Here is a 20,334-nt window from a genome sequence, read left to right on the forward strand (position 1 = left end):
GTAAAGCATTTTTCACCTTACCTGGAATTTATTTCCAGATATACCTGGTTAAAGAATTCTTTTACTTCAGGGAGGTCCTCTTTTCCACTTTTTCTGTTGAATTAAAGATAAGCTCAAGATTTCAATAATTGGTCATTTTTAACTTTTGGTTTCATTTCTCCTTTTTCCCCCTATCCTTTTCTAGAGCCATAATCAAAGATCAGGTGGTGTTAATCCTGCACTACTCCTGTCACACAAACATATCTGTACACATTACTTTTGTTCTCTACGAAGAATCAGCATAAGCTGTAAAATTGTGTTGTAATATAAGACTTCCTTCGAGTGGCCATCTTTCACCATCACCTAATGTATACAAAGGCCACCAATTCTGACAATATTTTAAAAATGTCTTTTTGTTCAAATTTCCACTGGGAATTCCGCCAAATTCTTTCCAATGCTTCAAAATACATCCCAGGGGTGTTTTGGTATTTATTTCTTGGCTCAGTCTGTCCCCCATCTTCCTAATAAGTCTGGTATTTGTCTACAATGTATTAGTTATTACTGGAGGCACCATACTTATCTCAGAACACACACCACAGTTCAAGACCTCTATTTAGCCTTATTTCTTGGTAGCATTATTTTTTTATTTTTTTCTTTTTTTTTTTTTTGGCGAGGAGATAATAGATCTTAGACACTTGCCACCCTTTGTTTGAGTATACAGACAGCACCTACGACACTAAGGGCAGAGGTTAATTCGTGCTTTTTCCAAATGATGTTAGTTCTAATGTTTTGTCCACGGTCTCTCGCTCTAATTTCTAATTATGCATTCATAAATTGATTTTTCATTTGCTCTGGCCGGCCCCTCATGGGGAACACTGACACGCAGATCGGGACTCCCCACTCGCTTCACAGTGACACCGCGTCTCTCACACACATCACACTCTCCGGGCAGCCCTCAGTCACACAGGCAGTATGTTACACAGTACCGTGCACTTACATACAACTCTAGGAACACTGACACTTCGCATTATCACACAAAGTACACATTTCAACAAACAATTGCCAAAAAACAGATTCTAATTTTTTTCTGGCCTTAAGCAGAGTGTTAAGTTTTCAGCTATTTGCCTAGAATTACCAGAATATTGTTATTTTTTTTCAACATACATTTCATAACTCCAATTTTGAACATGTAACAAGACAACACATAGAAGAAACAAGACACAGAGCACTATTTCAGTTGTTACATTCTAGGAATTCCCCAAATCCAAAGACAACCTAAAGGAAGTTTTTAGCTTCCCAAATCTTAAGACAATCAAATAGGGCTATTACCCTTTTCAGAAGGCATCACTTCTTCTCAACCCTGCGAGACGGCGTCCCGTCTTTCGTCTTATGGGGTAAAACCAACTCTTAAGACAATCAAATATTCAAAACAAAGAATAAATATAAATACCTTTTATGTTGTGCAGAAGTCCTTGTCCACCTGTGTGAGAAGCCGAGGGGTAGGGGAGTCTCACCGACAGAAGATGCAGTTGGAGGCCCTGAGGGTCCCCAGGCCCCCGGACTCCAGCACTGGTGGAGAGTTCTCCTGGCTGGCTCGCCAAATTGATGCCAAAACAGCACAGAGTAACTGCTCAGAGACTAATTTTGTCTTTAAGCAGCAACCCCCACCATATACTCAATAATTCTTTACATTATATGCACTTTAAAACATATAGAGGTTTACACTCACCCCTCGGATGCTCAAGACAGTACTCACACACCCACATTCACACCTAATACAGAAATGTTCTTATATTTACAACATAAAGTAAGTACAATAATTAATATTAGTCCTATAATTATCAATCCTATATATACAGATTGACTCCAAATCACCAAACGTTTTTAGTCTCCAGACTAAAACACGAATTTCTGATATTACCTTAATATTGAAACAAATACTAAAACAGAATCAGAGTTCCGATATTACCTCAATATCGAAAAAATACCAGAACAGAATCGAATATCAATCCTATGTATACGGATTGACTCCAAATTACCTGACGTTTTAGTCTTCAGACTAAAACGTCAATTACCAGATCAGAATCAGATGTATGCCTGCAGTGCTAGCTACCCGGCATACACCTGCACACGGAAATCTTATGACTTACCGATAGCTTTACAGATGGACCGGTCCCCAGAACCAGAAATATCCAGAACAAAACAGTACTGTTCTAAATATAATAGTAATATAATATTTAAAATTAATATAATATTTGAACAAAGATAGTACCTTTGCTCCGCAAGATGAAGTCCTTGTCTGCTCCTGCGGTGATCCAGATGAGACAAGAAGCCCCTCCGGGAAAATCCCTAGGGGTACCCTAGGGAGTCCCCGCTCTCAATGGGTCCCGCAGCTGAGCAGAGGATGTCCCATCTGGGTCGCCAAATTGATTTAAAGAATCAAGTCACCAATATTCGAGTGAGCCGAGGTTATCTTTATTCGGCAGCGCTGGGTGCATGGGGATCGCTCCACCCCAAGGGAACCTTTCAGCCCCCTCTCTGTACAGGTCACTCATGTCTATTCATTAACTCTGGGAACTCCTTAACATATCTCACACCTGGACAATGAGCACATTCCCATTCAAGGACCTAGTATAGCTTCAAGTTAACAACATTAACATATCTTGTGCCTGGTCAATTAGCACACTCCCTATATCACCCATTCAAGGATTTAGTGCATCCTCAAGTCAACAATAAGGGTCTTCTCAGATAAACATGAGCACACTGTTCTTTAAATAAATCATATATGGCCCATTAGTCACCTTACTACTTTGATCTTACAGCTCTGTGAGACCTTATTGCAGGGTTAAGGAGCTCACAGGAACAGCTCCTTTGCAAAACATAAAGTCCTTAATTTCAGAGCTGTATATATTGGTTGCATCAATTATTATACATTCTCTTTTTATATTTAAAGATCCCAAGAGGTGCTTTTTTTAAGTTTAAAAAAAAAAAAAAAATGTTCCCACATACTTGGGCCTGAGGGAGTGGCAGGGGCAGCCCCCAGGCTGTGCCTGTGTCCTCCCTGCTCCTCTCTGGAGGAATTCCAGTCTGTCCCCGAGGCACTGACTGGTTTTCCCTTGCTCCTGAAGTGCTCTTTCTCATCTGGTCACTTCTTACAGAAAGGGGACATGACTGATGAAGCACAAACAAAACAAATCCCACATCAGACACCACAGCCTGGCCTTGCTGCCTGCCCTAGGGAGAGAGATGTTTTGGCAGGAACTCCAGGGCTTCACCTGCCAGGCCACAGCCTTTCAGTCCTGCTTTTATCAACACACTGGTTAAGTCTGACGGGAGGGTGCAGGGTTTAAAGTCACTCTCTGTGGAGCAGATGGTGTGAGTTACTCGTAGTTTGCACCTGCAAGGCAGTTCCCCTGCACTGCACACACCTGGGGCAGCGTGCTGCGGTCCCCAACCCCCAGAACTGTGAGGGAAAAGTCAGGTTTGGGTTGCTTTTATGTGTGTTGGGTCATCTCTTTGTTAAGTGGAAGCATTTAAACTGATGCTGTAACAAAATTAATGCAGTTTGTGATGTCTGGGATGTTTTCAAAGCAGCAAGTTAAAAGATTCTGCTATGTGAGGTGTTACACGCTCATCACATGTGGGGATTTAAGGATAGTTGTCAAAAAAGGTTTGGGGACCACCACAAAGGGATAGTTTTAGTTTTGTGTCTTAAAGCAGCTCTTCCATAGCGTAACTTTTACTTGGAGAACTAAACTTTTTTTTTTTTTTTTTTTTTTCCTATGTGTATCTGTCTCACAATGATGTTCAAGAAGATGTAAATCACAAAAGAGTTTTACTGAGATTTATGTTATACCACTCCTGTTTACATAAATATGAGATAAAACTCTTAATATTGTAATGCAGGTTTTGTACGTACAGATTCGTATTCTGGTTATATAAGTGTTGAGTGCCTCAGAGGCTGAGTGTGTTCTGAAATATTCAGTAACTGCCCTCTGGAGAGAAAATTTGATTAATACTATTAAGAAATAGAGAGACTGTGTGTGTAAAACGAGGAAAAAGGGACCTTTAAGAAGAACCCCTATGTCCTTTTCAGTGCATATTATAAAAGAAAAATCAAACCCACTTGTTTTACTTCTTAACCTGAAAAAACGGAGCTTAGTTTTTAAAAATAAATTTTTACCTATTAAAAACATATTGGGACTAAGGTGGTTTTTGTAGAGTGGATTTTCAAACTGTATGAAATAGTACAGGATTCAACTGGACTTGCTCACAGACCTTCCACTCCTGGAAGAAGTCTCTGTGCAGTTAATAGATCAACTAGTAGTTCACTGAAGTTTTACTGTTTATGTTTATAGTCATAATAGCAAATACTTTTGTTGACTGCAAAAGTGGATCCAGAATAAGGCCATGCAAGTTTATTGTTACTTTCCAGGTATATACGTTTTTCAAATACAGTTCTGTGCACAAACATGCACACATATATGTGTGTGTATATATATAATTGAAATAGATATGTTTTTTCATGAAAAAAATAACAACAGACAAATGGTTTTTTTATGTAAAATTATTCATACAAGGATCTAATGTGTTTCTTTCTGGCTAAACCTTGTCTGAATAACTAAAAATTTTGACATAAATGTCTTATGTAAATATTCCTATATATACCAAGAAAGATCCCTGTGATTAAAGTACGTCACATATTTTTGGCACAAGCAGTTTGCCAGATTCAGAGTTATGATCACAGAATGCTTCTGGGTAAACAAATCCAGCCTGTTTCTGGCAACCATATCACATAATGTCTTTTATGTCAGTCTCTGTCTTAAAAATTATTCTTATGACTGCTTGGAGCTATCAAATTCCTTTAATGGTTCTTAAGTTTTCTAATTTCCATGCCGGTTTATTCATAGCATTTGTTTTGTGCTAACAGTATTCTTTTAATTCAGTTATTATTATGATGAACCATTTAAAAATAAAAATTATAATTGCATTTTGAAATTCATTTTATTACTAGGCAATGGAACAAGCATCCTGTATTCTACTTTGTTCACCATTCAACAGTTGGCCTTAGTAGTTCTCTACACCCATGTCAATCTAACTTCATTTTTTTTCATTGCTGTTTAAAAGAATTGTGTAGAACCATCTAGATAAGACCATTATGCACTGGACTAGAGCATGAATGCCTCCAAAAGCCTATAGAAAAAATACTAAAAAATACTTGTATAAAAAAGCACAGTACATTTATCTTGATCATGATCGTGTTAAACAGTGATGCTTAGAGAGAGGAGCAGCTGGGGCAGTTCTGTAGAGACCCATTCCCTCCCAGTCAGAAATGCCTGTGTAATTCTTAAAATGTATGTAATGTAAGGAAGAAGGGGGTACTTTGAAAAAGAGATGGTAAAACTGAGACATTAAAAAGAAGTATGGGGGAGTAAATGGGAGTTGCTAGCGTGGAAGAATTTTGGGACACAGTCATCCTATTAATTAATATTCAAAAGATATTTTCATCTTGTAACTTTTCCTATGAACTACCCCCTGGGCTACCATTTCCTGTTATTAGTACACTTAAATGTTAATAGTGTTAAATTTCATTCTACCATCATCCTAAGGTCATCTAGTTCTTCATGTTTGATATTCTAGTGCCCTTCGTTTTGATGGCTTCCAACTTCCTGCTGCCAGAAAACCCACCAGCACCTCCTGATCTTTTATGGAAGCCATTAACATCAGATAAGAAGCCTCCAGCCCACTTGTTCCTTTTTCTTTTGCAATTTCTTTGCTATATACCCTTTAAGCAGTTCCTTATCTATCTTTAAAATTCTTTTACTACCACTTTCTACAGATTAACTAATAGTTTCCCTATATGTGTCAAATACTTAAGATTAAGGTTCAGATAGGTTAGTTCTACCACATTTCCTTTATCTATTAAATCAGTTATCATTCTGACATCCAAAGTCATGGGAAAACTTGTGCTCTGTGCCATCCCATTTATCATATACCTCTGTGTCTTTACAAGGAAAGTAGTATCTTGTAGGTTTCTTCCCTCTGTGTGGAAAAGAAATTCATCACAGAAGAGCTGAACAATAAAGGAGAGTTTATTTCTGTATGTTTGAAACTTATTTATATAGGAAGTAATTCAAGTGGTTTTTTTTTTTTTTTTTGGTGGAATTATAATACCCATGGTTTTGTACACGATACTGAGGGCTGCCTTTCTGACTTTTTCTCTGAATAATTCAACATATATCTGAATTTCCTTGGAAAACAAAAAAAACCCTTTGACATAAACATGCAAATACAATAAAACAGAATATTGCAGTGTGCCTAGGTGTGTGGCATAGGAACATTTTGATTACCTGATTTGTGAGAGCAGAGCAGGTATCTACAGTGGAATTCCCCAGACAGAGCAGGAAAACCATATCCACTTTATTATTTGTAATTTTGGAACTATGATAGTCCTTCCAGGAATAAATTCCAGTCCTATATATAGTTAATCTTCAAGAATTTTGTGTTTCCTGGTTGAACTGGCTCAGCAGGTTATAGGAGTCAAAAAGCTCTGCTTCTCAGAGGCAGGGTCCTTCTGGTCAGCTCCTTGCCACTATCCTGTCCTTCTGAAACTTGGTGACTATGAGGCTGGTTTATCCCACCATGCTTTCAGTGAAAGCTAACACTTGCTTCTAAGTTCCTGCAGCCGCTTTGAATCCAGGTATTTCACACACACAAGAAAGAAAAATACAATGTGCTAAAAGTACTCAGAGTAAAAATGATTACAGTATATACTTCTCCCTTGGACTCTGGGTCTTTATGTAAGCTAATCTAATCAAATTTTGGAATGGCATATAGAATGTTGTCTAGATTTCTGACTTTTGTTTTCAGTATGGAAGTCTACCATACTTCTGGACCTTATTGCTACAAAATATGACATATTAATTATCTAATATGACTAAGATACTGTAAGATAATGGTTTATTACGTGTGTTATGTTAAACACAAAAATGTGCTGGTTTTTTGCAAAATTTTAGTTTTTAGTATGTTTATTTTATTTATACTGTTCTCTTATCAACAATCATTATCGTTGGTTGTAATCGTTGCTTGTACAGTCTCGTGCTACAAATTCCTAAGAGACACTCGCTTCAGAATAGTTAGACAACAGGTTTTCTTCTAGCAGAACATCTGGTTTAAGAATGTGCTGCTCTGTTCCACTGCTTGTCTACCCTTTTCTCACTGCTACATCAGTGCATTTGCTGCCCTCTCCATTCTGCCTCCTATACCCCATATGTACTAATACATCTCTTTGTGAACCTGGAAATGGTCTAGATGAACCCTACATACAAATGCACATGAAAAAACCACAAAACAATCCAAACAAAAAAAAACCAACCAAACAAAAAAAAACAACCAAAAACCAGAAACATCAAGTTTTTTTCAACTCTTGTTTTTAATTTGACTTCACAAATACCTGCAAATATCTGTACTGGTGCAGTATGGAGGGCCAGCAAAATGAATGACAAGAAGGATGGGATGGGTGTGTTAAACCATTTCTCAAGAAAATGTATTGTGTAATTACATCCTGTGTCAGCTTTTCAGGGACAAGCTATGTGTCACAAAACTGAAATCTATACTGTCTTTGGTAGTTATTTTGAAATGTAATTAGCCAGACTTCAATATAGTTATGTTTTCAGTGATGTTGTATCCTGAATTGGCAATATTATATAATATAGTAGTAGCTAATTTTTGTTTTGAAGAAACTATCCATATACCTATTGACATTTAATCTGTGAAAATTGCATTTGGGTGTTAACACTCTATTCAGATAAGTGCGGGCAGTTCACACCTTGGTAAGTGCTTCACTGTTTCAGTTTGGTTGTGAACAAACAAGACAGCCATGAATTCTTGTGCAGCAGAGAGTCTGTCTTTGGAAACAGAACTAGAATTTTTTAGTTAAAACGTTCAAAATCTTACTGAATAAAGCATAACCTGTAGGAAGTTCTGAAATCCATAAACTTCTCTTACTGTTTCACTTCCAAGTTCCATTTCCATGAAAAGCTGATTTTCCTTTTGTTTTATACCATCAATATAATCTTGTGCCATAGGGAAACAGTACTATTTGCATTAATTTGTGTTTAGGATTTCAGAGTAATCTGGCTCCCATACAGTTCCATGGAAATCTAATAAATACTTTTTCCAGTGTGCGAGTATCTGTATTTCTCCAATTACCTTCCAGGGATTGAGGGAAAGAAACTGATATCACCTTGCAGAAATTGCCTTTAGGGATTTTTATAAAGCTCTCCTCTCTTTGCCCCACAATATTAAAAATTAAAAATTGTTCAAACCAAAATATTTGTCCTTAATTCATTGGATAGATGACTTGCATGTTCTAACAGCAAACCATGAGAAATCTTGCACTTGAACTTCTTGGATATTCAACACACCTTTTAAAGCAGAGTAGCTAGATATGATGAATGTGAATTATTGATTGGTTTGAGAAAATGTAGTGATTATACCCTTTGCTGTAGAGTAATTGAATAAGCCTATAAATATGTAAGTTGTGAATACTGTCTATTGTCTATGACAAAGTTAGGTTTTATTCTACCCTGACATGGTATCTTAGCTCGTTTTTGTATCTAAGCTGTCAAGTATTTCCATAGATTTGAAAATCTGTCCCCTGTTCCCCATATTAAATGTCACTGTCAGTTTACTTCATGAAAAATGAAGTTTATTTAATGCGGTTGTCATGATACTTGTATAAGCAGTGCACCTATCACTTTTTTCTGTGAAGAAAAAACTGACATGATATGTAGTCAGACTTCTTTTCTGCAGTGTCTTTTGCAGAGCAAAACTGTAGTAATGTATATTTTCTTTACTCAGATAATTTACAGAATACATGAACATGTAATAGTCTAAAGAAAAAGAGGGGAGATAGGATACTTATGTGCTACACAATAGGATTTACTCTGTCCGGACAAGTATGGCTGGGAATACTGCCTGCAAACACTTGTATACAGTGCGTGTTTGTTCTTACCTATAGCAAAAATTCATTGTCAAATAGTTATGAGGTCTGATCTGTAAATATTCACCCCTAAGCATTTGTATAGATTTCTCTGGCTGTTTCTTTAAATTGGGATGAAAGAGTCATGCTGACCGCTTACTTAGTGAACACTTACTAATGAGAACCCTCTTAGGATCTTAGTCATCGTTCCAGTCAGGCTGCAGAGTACTGAGAAGTGAAGGACCTAAAAGCTATTCCCTTTTTCTAGGGAATTCTCCTTTTCTGTGAGAAAACTCCAACAGGAACAGTCTCCATTGTGACAGTCCCCATTTGGCTTTGATACCAGTATGCTTGTGTGGCTTAAGATGTACGCAGTTATCTCCTACATCTGTGAGTCTGCCTGTTGCTCACAAGTCCATGAGGACATGGGAAAACCAAATGCCTTAGTTTGTTCACTTTCGAATTTTATGGCTTATCAGTCTTTTCCATACTTTCCCCTAAAATAACAGTATGGGTTGTTCTTAACCAGTTGACACTATGCTGTGAGCAGTGTGAATGGGATGATGTTCCTAGGAAATGGCTTGGCATTGCTGCAACATTGTGCACAAACATGACCAATCTTACATTGTCGTTACGTGACAGATTTGTGCTTTAAGAGCAGTGTTTCTTCAGATGGTTTTCCAGACCTGCATACGGCACAGGCGTATCAGTCCTTTCAGCTGCCTGTGACATTAGGCATCAATCCTTCTAACTGACTTGAGTTAGTGATTTTTATGTCCCTTGGTTTTTTCTTGTTAATTCCTCTGTACACTACAGGTGTATTTATATTGCAGTTGATCTCTTTTTTTCCATTGTGGTTGTTTATTGGCCCTTTCTATTGTATTTTAGAATTGTCTCTATCACTGTATTTTCCCATTGAGTAACCCCTCCTAGGTTAATCAACGTTCATATACGTTCTCTCATAATGATACAGAAGGCATTGTGTATGATAATCACTTCATTATGTATGTTTGATGACCAGATTTGCAAATAATTACATTCTTTTATCATCTGTAGTACTCCACTTAGTAGTACAAATTTGTTCAGGTCCAAGCGACTGTGTCAGGAGTATATGTATATGCGAAAGAATGATTTTTATCCCACAAAAATACTCCGAATTTAAAATGGCCAGTGTCTAGCTGGCTGCATGATTCATATCCAGCAAGGCTAGTGTATACCTGTACGGCAGCAATCTTGCTGTCTGTGAATGGGGGTTTTGTCTTATTTATTAAAGAACAGTATCTGCCGAGTTCACAGAACACCTTAATTCAGGTTTTGCAGCATGACTGGGCTTCACTGAAATTTGTCTCCTGTACAGCTGTTAATGCTGTTCTTAATTATGACATGGCCTAAATCACCTGTCGTCAGTGAGAAATAAAACAGGTATCTAATGAGCCATATAGTAGCCAAGAGGCAAATCCCATACCTAACATTAATTTAGGTATAAACTTCCTAACGAGTGTTTACAAGTTATCATGAATGAAGTGAGATTTGGTGTTTTAATTAAATACCTTTCCTACTTTAGGAAGCCTAACTTAAAGTATTAATGTAAGTTACGGCATATGCTGGCCTGCAGTATATTCTGGTAAATAGAGGCATCATTGAAGTGAATATTTTAGTCTGTCAAACTTGCCTGAGCAGTTATAATAAATGTAAAAAAATAATTTTCAAGTCTAGCTGCATTATATATTATTAATAATAGCCTCCAAGACATATCAGGCACTGTACAAAAATGTAACATTGGCTGTGATGCCAAAGGGCTTACACACAAAAAAACAGGCAGATAAGAAGCAAGAATGTGACTAGAAACCTGTAGTTTTTCCTTTCAATCACTATAATCTCCCCCCCATTAAAAAAAAAAAAAGGCAAAACCCAAAAACAACACCAAAAAAATTGGTTGCTTGTACATCTTTCCATCTTTTCTAAGTTTCATTTATTTTTATAGTACAGCTCTCACTCACTACAACACTACAGGCTTGATATGTTTATACTTACATTTTTACTTATATGTTCCCCACTAACGTGTGATTTTGGTAGTTCAGAATGCTTCTAAACCTCATAAAGCAATTTTAAGGTCAAAATTTATTATAGGGAAGAACCAACAGAAACAAACAGTAAGGTCACGCAGAAGGTACAAAGAACTGAAAGAGGTCTCCAGATGCAGGACAACTCTCCAGCTATTTGGTGGTCTATTCTCCCACCTACTGCCTATCATGGTTTTTTCTCCTTTTCTTTGTGCCATTGCTTAAAACTGCAAAGTACTGATTCTCACCTAACCTAGTACACATCCAAAGAAAACAATCCCCAGTTTAGTTTTCAGCAACTTAGTCTTTGCTTTTGTTCATTGAACTCTCCTAATTGAAGGGAGAGAATTACTTTTGCAGAGGAGATGTGGTGAAGCTGTGATATGAGATATGGAAGATGTGGAGAGGATAGATTCATATTTTCTAAACTTTTCAAGGAGGAAGGGCATAGAAATGGAAAGCTGGCCTGTTCAAAACCAGTGCAGGGAGACGTTTTTCTCTTGGGACTAATGATTAATCTGCATCACTCATTGCCATATGGTATCCTGGACTGAACATTAATAAGAATAAAATAACACTCTACTTGAAATGATTAGTATTTAAAATATGTCAGAGTATTGAAAGGATTACAAATCTTCATGCTTCCTTGCATAAATGGTCTTGTGGCACATGTGGTAAAAAGGACACTTCTCACAGGGTAGATTTGTCTCCTAAATGAAGAGGTTTGGGTTTTTTTCCTGTAAAATGTCACTGTTGAAGACAGGATTTGGGATTAGATGGATGACTGCTTTGATCTGTGCTGGCCATTCCTCTTGACACTCCAGTCAAGGAGTTCTAGAAGCAAAACTTGTCGCCTTGAAGATTTCTGATCATCTGGCTGCCTTGGGAGATGGAGGGTTGCTCCATGATCTGACAAAATGCTGGCAGTGAACATTTAGTGACAAATTATCACCTACTCGGAAGTAGTTGATAGTAATGAAAATGCTGAGGAGTCCTTAACTGTGTTTGAGTAACCTGTGCTGCTGTAAATAAGTGGGTGAAAATCTTTGAAAAAGTATTTTATAATCTACTGAAGATTTCAGCTTTGTTTCACATCTGTAATAGTGGTAGCAAACAAATGCACTTGTTTAGACAGAAATGTTTGAGTGAGGAAGAGGCAATGTCTGAAGTTATTCCCCAGAAACTAGCATTTTATGTCTAATCCAAACTGTTGTTACTGTTAATGAAGGTCAGTATGCCTTTTACAAGTAGATAATGTCATAAACTAGACTACTGATTTTGGTTAAAATACTACGTTTAATTAATACATACTGGAAGAATTGAGGAGTAAGGGTTATGGAAGTGATGAAACAATAGGATCATGTTTTCTTGTCTAGAAGTGACATGATTTTATTTTGATTGACTTGGGGAAATACTAACAGTGCATGCTTGTAGGCCCACACTCTCTCCTTCACTCTCCTGCCCTACGTGTCTTCTTTATGAAAGGCTGGTCACATTTTTGGCACGGGTTTTGGTTGGGTTTTTTGTTTGTTTGGTTGGTTTTTACTCAAAACACTACATAGTCCCTTCTTTTAGGATGCCTTCACAGCACATATGGTATGCAAAGTTTCCAGTCTTTGGAGAGTCCTGTGATCCAGGATGGTAGTTAATAGTTTATAAGTACGGCCATCTCGCTCAGGATTTCTAAGTTAAAAGTTTAAGCAGCTCCTTCTGTACAAATTTAGTTTATCTAATGCTCACTTGAAAAGTGTAACCCAAAATGTCAGCTCAGAGAAGAGTATATGGTTGTATGAATTCAATAAAAATACTTTGTATTTTTTGGAAGTGTTAAATTTGGATCATAGTTATTATGGATCAGTGACACTGCATGGAAGAACAGCTTACCTTGAAACCAGTAGGCTGGAAGGAGATCTGCAAATATTTGGACATATCATCTATCACAACAGATGCTGATTGAGAAACTCTCATTTCTAAAACTCACATTAATGCTAAAAAACCCTCTGGGTATATAAGCATCTATGACTCTGCTAAAAGTATCTTTTCCAGTTCTTGATGACAGGTGAAGATTATTAGGGGTGGGAGAATGATGAAGTCAGTGTCTTCACATTATAAAAACTGTGCAGAAAAAGTAGATTCTTTCTTCACATGATTGTGTATAAGAAATTCTGCTGAGCTCTATTCTCATGCGTTCATCAGTGGCTATGCCTACATTGGGGTTTTTATTTTGAAGTTGCTTCTTTGTTTTGGGAGTGATTTTCTGCCTGTTTAACTTTGGATATATTCACATCCATATGACCCCTGTTTTGTAGCGCAATCCAGTGCATGCAGTCCGCAAGGTGCTCTCAGCTGTCCCTTGCTTGGGGCGCTTGCCACATAAATGCTTACATCCTCAGAGTCTCTAACCCAGTGGACATGGCATGCCTCATCCTTTCTGCTTTGTATTCTATAGGCTCTTTCTACCTCTCATTATAGAACCTTAAGGAAGGCATGGGAGCATTTTTATTTTGAACCAGGGCTTTTCAGGTCTCTAAGTCAGAAGCACAGAGCTTGTTACATTCCTGAAAGTGGCCACGGAGATTTTCACATGAGTACATGTAGTCCTGGTAGGGCTGGGATACTCTGAGGCACGCTGTCACAAGGTCATACACCTGCTTCAGTGTTCTGAAACATTCCATTTTTGTATGGATCATTTAGGAATTAATTTTTTAATATTTTAATTATATATAATATAATTTAATATTTTAATAATATGTTCAGCATGATTCACAAAGAACTGTATATGTGTTTGTATAGCAGGTCACTAGGATGTGTGAAGCATGCAGACAGCATTTGAGGGTGGTTCTGAAATATTATTTGGAAGACTGAGCTGAGAGGAATGATGCCTGGTGCAGCCTCTGCCGTACTAACTTGTAGAGTAGTCCCAGGTTTCATCTAGTGGGGGATTTATTGTTTCCAGTCCAAGAGATTTTGGAAATGAGTCAGCATGTGCATAGTGTGGGCAGGAACATCGGAGCAAGATCCAAGGGTGATCCGTGTTGACAGAACTAGCTACTCTTTCTCTTGTTCAACTGCATACAAATTGCAATGTGACTTAATTGATCCAGTAAGCTTAATGCTTTTCCCTTTGTTTGTTTAATTCACCAAAAGCCCTTCCACTGACTTTCAGTAGATTCTGGATTAAACTCTCAAGCAAACCCAGTGAAATAATTGTGACTACTAGAGGAGCTAAGGCTGACAAGCTTTTAATTTTGCAGTATTTCTAGACACTTAGGGACTCAGATTCAATAAAAATACTCATGCTTTTGAATCTTGTTGTTGTTCTCTATACTGTATTAAATTATGTATTAATGTATTATATGTTCTATTGAAAGGTGATCCACAGTTATGTATGTTTAACAGTGGAGTTTTATTCCCATGTTATTAAGTGGTGTATAAATATGTAATTAAAAAACCCTTTGAAGATGCTTATAATACTCACATAATTGGAAAGCACAACACACACCTTTTATTTTTCAGTGTTTTAATAGGTGCTAAGTATTGAGTAGCTTTGTCTAGCCTAGCAGCTATCCTTTGCTAGGATATTCTTTGTGACTATTCTTTGTGAGTAGCAGAGAAGAGATAGGAGTGGAAGGGGAGAGGAGATGCAAGCATTATGTCCAAAGTAAAAATCAGATTGTCATTTTATTTTATGTTACTGCTAAAAAACCACAGTTTAAATGCATCTGTGTTTGAGAAGACTTGCAGCCAGGGAGCACTAGAAGAAAATACATAATTTTAGAAGAAAAATCCTTTCTGTTGTTTGGGAAAAAAAAAAAAAAAAAAAGAAAGAAAAAAGAAGTTTAAAGTATTGCAAATAAGTGCTTTTATAACTTCTTTCAAATATGCAAGGAACATGGTATAGTTCATAGATCTCTTCAAAAGCAGTAAGCTATTAAAGGCTCAAATGTAATAATAGATTTTAGTATGATTCAGTAACACAAGATTCAAACACACAGGCTGTTCTGATACTTTATAGGAAGAAGCAAGCATCAGTGAAGGATTCTAACTTGTTTTCTATTTAAAAAAAAGCAAGTGTAAAAAAATTTCTGAACAAACTTTAAAGCAAACACTGGCAAAGACTCCCAGTATAACCTCAAGAGACATTAATTAACTTTTGCTTCATTCACATCTAAAATGCTCTACGATCTGATGTATAAGTTGAGTATCACTGTATTACTTCTTGGGCCCTTGTGAAGGTAAATCTTAAGCATGTTAAAAGCCTAAGTATATTAGGCATTAACTCATAATTCAGATTTATTTTCATCCCATGTATGTAGGGTCTCCAGTTAAATACAGTCTTGATATGACAAGGATTGAGCTTCTTTGTGTTCTACAATAATTGTTATTATAACCATTATTTATTTTACAAATTATTTATTTTACAAATTAAAAAAATACTATATTACTTTTACAGTATAGTGACATCAGTTGCATTGTTCTTAAATGATTTCTTTTAAAATTAAGGCAGGCAACCCTAGACAATTTTCACTAGAGGGAAAAACCTGTAGGTATTAGTGGTTGTGCATTTAAAACACTGTGTGTATGTGGGTGTGTATGTAGAGTTCTAGAAGAATAGTAAATGAACATGAACACCCATTTGCGGTGCATTTCCAATTCTCATGAACACCACTGCTGCACTGGTTCAGGCAGTTCCTGAGCTGCAGATGACGGCAGGCTGTGACAGTATTGCTGTCTGCTTGGGCATTGCTGGAGTCACAATGCTGTGGCAAATGGTCCTTTTTGCATGACCCGGTGCAAATTTTCTTATATACTGAGGTTAAGGTGATTCTCTGAGGGAGAATTCTTTGACGTTGAGATATATGTGTATTATAAATATATTTGACAACTTGCAAAATTTATAAAAGATCTTGTACTGATAGGGCAGAGTGTACAGAAATAAGAGTGCTTAGCTCGTACTAAACTGACCCAGAACTTTCAAAACTTTTTAGTCTTCTGTTTCTCATTTCCACTTTGTTTACACTAATATATTTCATTACTCTAAATGCTTAGTTGGGACTGCAAAGTAGCTCAGCCAAACTAGCTTTGCATGGGCAAATTTGGGTACAGTAGCAGGCTGACCCTAGCAATACAGACCTCACTCTAAACTAATCAACAGAGCTTATCAGTGTAGATGTGTAAACAGATTAGGAGTTTTCCAAGTGAACGTTTTAAGCATTTATTTGTATACACCAGACCTGTGACAAATACCTGCATGCTATTCTCATCTGTGGATAAATTAGATGGAAGATAATGCACCTTATAGGGAGTATTTTGTATCAACCTATTTTTTATTCACTTTCTTGCCAACCTCCTGAAGAAACAAGACATATCAAAATTAAAACAGCAGCAGCAAAAAATAAAATTTAAAAAAAAAAACAGTTACTGAGGTGAAGTTGAGAAAAGCGAAAGTGACAGCAGATATACGAAAAAGCGCTGGCTCTTGAAGTTAAGCTGCTCTGTCACATACCATCAATTGGTCTATTATCTGGCACAGGAGGACTGTAATAAATTGTCAGATTTTCTTCTTAGCCGAAATGATGGGATGGAAATTGTACTGCGTATTTTTGGACAGGAATGGGGGGGGGGGGGGGGGGGAAATCCAGCATGTGGCTGATTTCCTCACATGCCAGACCTGCCAGGATGCACAAACCCAGTTTCCAAAATGTAGCTTTTAGAAATCTTGTATGATAAAAACTGAGATGGTTAAAAAGAATTCCTATCTCTTTTCTGGGAAAATAAGGTCAAGGAGGAGAAAAGTCACTAATCACAGACAAACCATAATTTTTTTGTAATATTTAAAACCAATAAAATATGTGGTTTCAGATGGTTTTTTTCTCCTTGTCAGAGAAAATTGTGAGGAATGCAGTCTTTTGTAAATTGCTGTTTCTGGTTCTGTAGTATTTTCATTTGAAGTAAACTTTTATAAATTACAGTATCAGAATACTGGGTTTGCTAATAGCTGGATCTGATGATCATTGCTTTTGTGTCGGTCAGGATATTTAAAAAATGTTATTACATATGGAAATACTTTGTGGGGTTTATGTGATCTGATCGAGATTATTTGTGATGTTTTTGGAGAGTAGCTGATAATAAGTAGTGATGGCATGACCCTGTAGAAAAAACATTTTCAAAGAGATTTTCTTTTCTTCTCAGAAGCACAATATTGTCAGTAGAATTATTGTATAATTAATATATACATATCTGTATATTATATGTGTAATAAAAGGGTATTGTTTACTGCTTTTAAAGCCTCAGCTGAATCATAATGTAACTGCTGTAGTCAACAAACTTAAATTAATTTCCATGACCAGTATCCTTAAATCATTGCTAAGACTTCATAGATTCATAGAATCCCATAGGTTGGAAAGGACCTCTGAGATCATCACATACAACTGTTGACCCAGCACTGCCAAGCCCACCACTGAACCATGTCTCTGAGCACCACATCTATGTGTTTTTTAAACACCCCCAGGGATGGTGGTTCCACCCCCTCCCTGGGCAGCCTGTCCCAGTGCCTGACCACCCTTTTGGGGAAGAAATTTTTCCTAATATCCAACCTAAACCTCCTGTGTGGCAACTTGAGTCATATTCCTCTTGTCCTGTCATTTGTTATCTGGGAAAGGAGACCGACCCCACATGGCTACAGCCTCCTTTCAGGTAGTTGTGGAGAACATAAAGGTCCCCCTCGAGTCACCTTTTCTCCAGACTTCAAGGATCTTGCATGATATTACAGTTTTCTGAAATATTTATAATTCTGTAAACAAGAGATTCCATAATTGACAACTATTCTGAATAGAAATAGATAGAAATACTGTAATAAGGGGTTGAATTTAGAAGCTAGTAAATTTAGAAGCCATTAAGGCTACCTGCTTTGTTCCTGTACTTCATTGTGACCATTAGCTGGTCATTCACCTTTTCCTTTATTTTCCAGTCAGCTGCAGCAGTAGTCTGGTTGCGTAAAAACCCACCTATGAGTCTTTTCAGTGAGCTTGGGGAAATTAAGATAGTGAATAAAATGCATACAGTAGAGAATGTGAAATCCTGCCTACTACCTTCAGCTTTCCTTTTGTGAGTCTTTGCAAGCCATTTAATGTGGAATGTTGAAGCTATGAACTAGAACAAGAACTTATACCTCAATGTACCTTATGAAGTATTCTGTGTGTATAATATTTCCAAGATTACATAGGGCTGTAAAATGTCCATGTTGTATTTAGATCTTCTTTCTTGGCAAAAAGAATTGTCTTATATCAGAATGTGTATTTTTATATCAGTTCAAAGGTCTTGATGGTAGTGTGAAATAAGTTTCCATCAGAAAATGGGAATTTAATCTAATGAAGTCAAGAAAAAAATGAGCCAAATAGGAAAGTGTGGAAAACCAGACAGAGTACTAGAACTAGAGAATATAAACCACTGGATCAATGTATGGATATTTACTGGGTCAATCAGAAATATGAAGACACTAAAAGAATCAGCAAGTCTATCAGAATACAAGGAAACAGCATAGTTTAAAATCATGAGATTGTGAAAAATCAAGATTATTTACTTGCATTATTCTAGTGCCATTAGAAACTGACCCAAAAATGGAGGTGCTGGAGCCTGCTGAAGAAGTGTAAAGTCATCAAGTGTAGACTATATTGATCCATGAATTTTGAAGGAACGCACAAATGTGAGCAAGCTGTTAACAACAGTGTGTAGTTTGCATCTGAATAAACAGTGGTGGAAGGAAGAAGGTAGCAACTGCTGTATCTGTTTTTTACAAAAGGCTAGAAATGATCCTCAGATCATTTAAATCTGAGAAAACTTGTTGAGAAAATGTTTCAAAAGATCTAAAACCTCCCATCAATGTCAAAAGAATTCTAAAAACCTAAATTATGCCAGCATAGCTTCCGTAACAGGACGTTTTCCCATCCGACTTCTTTAGGATTTCCTCAGTTCATTGATTGAATAAGAGATACACTAGAACATGTTAGAATAATTCCTTGGAATGTTAAAGGATTAAAGTCTCTGACAGATTAATAGAAAAGAAGTTGTCATGAAACTTGATAAGACACTGAAAATAGGGTAAGAGTGAGTAAACAATTTAGAACAGTGTTGCCTCAAGGTTCTACTCTGGTACAAAAAAAAAAAAAAAAAAAAAAAGGACTTAAAAAAGAAGTTGCAAACTGATAGATAGCACCTAAGAAAATAGATTAGTGAATGTCAGAAAGGTTCAAAGATTTGATCTCAGCGCTAAGAAACTTTGGATTCACCAGTTGATAATAACTGCTATTTTCTTTGTTTATTTATGTGCTTCCCATAAAGTGTTGTAGCAATGTGTGTTTTAAATCCTACTGGATTTTGGAATTGCATGTTTCTGCTTGTCTATGTTTTCTTTTTTATTGGAAGTATGACTGCAAAGAAATATGAACATACTTTTTGTTCTTTGGGTGCAAAATTTCTTATTGTCTTATCAAACCCCATGCTTTAACTGAAACTGAGTATTTCTTTGATTTAAGAAAAAACCTCGATTGTTCTATGAGGTGGTGCTATTGCAATTGATTTTTTGGTACTTTTGGTATATTTCTCCATTTTGTGGTGAAAGCAGTGGACAACAAATCTTTACAGCCTTTACAAAGCTTACCAACCATGAAACAGATTTCACGTACCATCTGCTGTGTGAAGGACACGTTTAAGTACTCCCCCATTTCTCCCAAGCATCAGCACATTCATGCAAATCCCTATTCTCCTCCCTGTGCTTTTGAAAGTGATGGAGTGTACTGTCTACACAGTTCATTGAATCATATTTGAACTGTGTGGTCTTGTTCACTGTAAGACTTAGATAGCGAGGTAACACCTAAAATGCAGAACACTCAGATGTATTCAACATTTTCACTTGTAGCAGAGGTACTCAACTACTTAATATTGATAATTACTCTGAGAATTAATTTCATCCAATGTCCCATTAAGGGTATAACAAAATTTTATAAAAGCAGTTAAAACTTCTGGAGAAGGGTAAACTCATGACACTCAATGCTGAATTATTAGCAGTTCCTCAAAGAATTAATCCATTATTTGTCACAGTTGAAGTTACTTTATTGAAAGTCTGTTTGAACAGTGAGGCAAAAAAACAAAGAAAAAAATGAAAATGCATTAATAATGAGTTTGGTGGGGTTTGTTCGTATTACTGACCGAACCAAATCATTTAGGCTATTTAAATCGGGTGTAAAGACTTTTCATCCAGATTGATTACAGTTACTTTTGTACACCAGAAGAAATGTTTCTGGTGACATA

General features: G+C 36.7%; 1 protein-coding gene and 1 long non-coding RNA gene across 5 annotated transcripts in view; one reads left to right on the top strand and one right to left on the bottom strand.

Moving 5' to 3' along the window:
* Positions 1-20,334, top strand: part of PCDH11X (protocadherin 11 X-linked) — a 520,437-nt gene that overhangs the window by 446,840 nt on the left and 53,263 nt on the right. The gene's annotated exons all lie outside the window — the stretch shown is intronic.
* On the bottom strand, positions 615-3,013 carry LOC308053998. The gene is made up of 2 exons (XR_013923902.1): positions 2,252-3,013; positions 615-1,606 (listed from the first exon to the last, which is right to left on the bottom strand). It is a non-coding gene; the product is annotated as an uncharacterized lncRNA (long non-coding RNA).

The sequence above is a fragment of the Falco punctatus genome (assembly GCF_963210335.1).
Source record: "Falco punctatus genome assembly, chromosome: 15".
NCBI classification, from domain to species: domain Eukaryota; kingdom Metazoa; phylum Chordata; class Aves; order Falconiformes; family Falconidae; genus Falco; species Falco punctatus.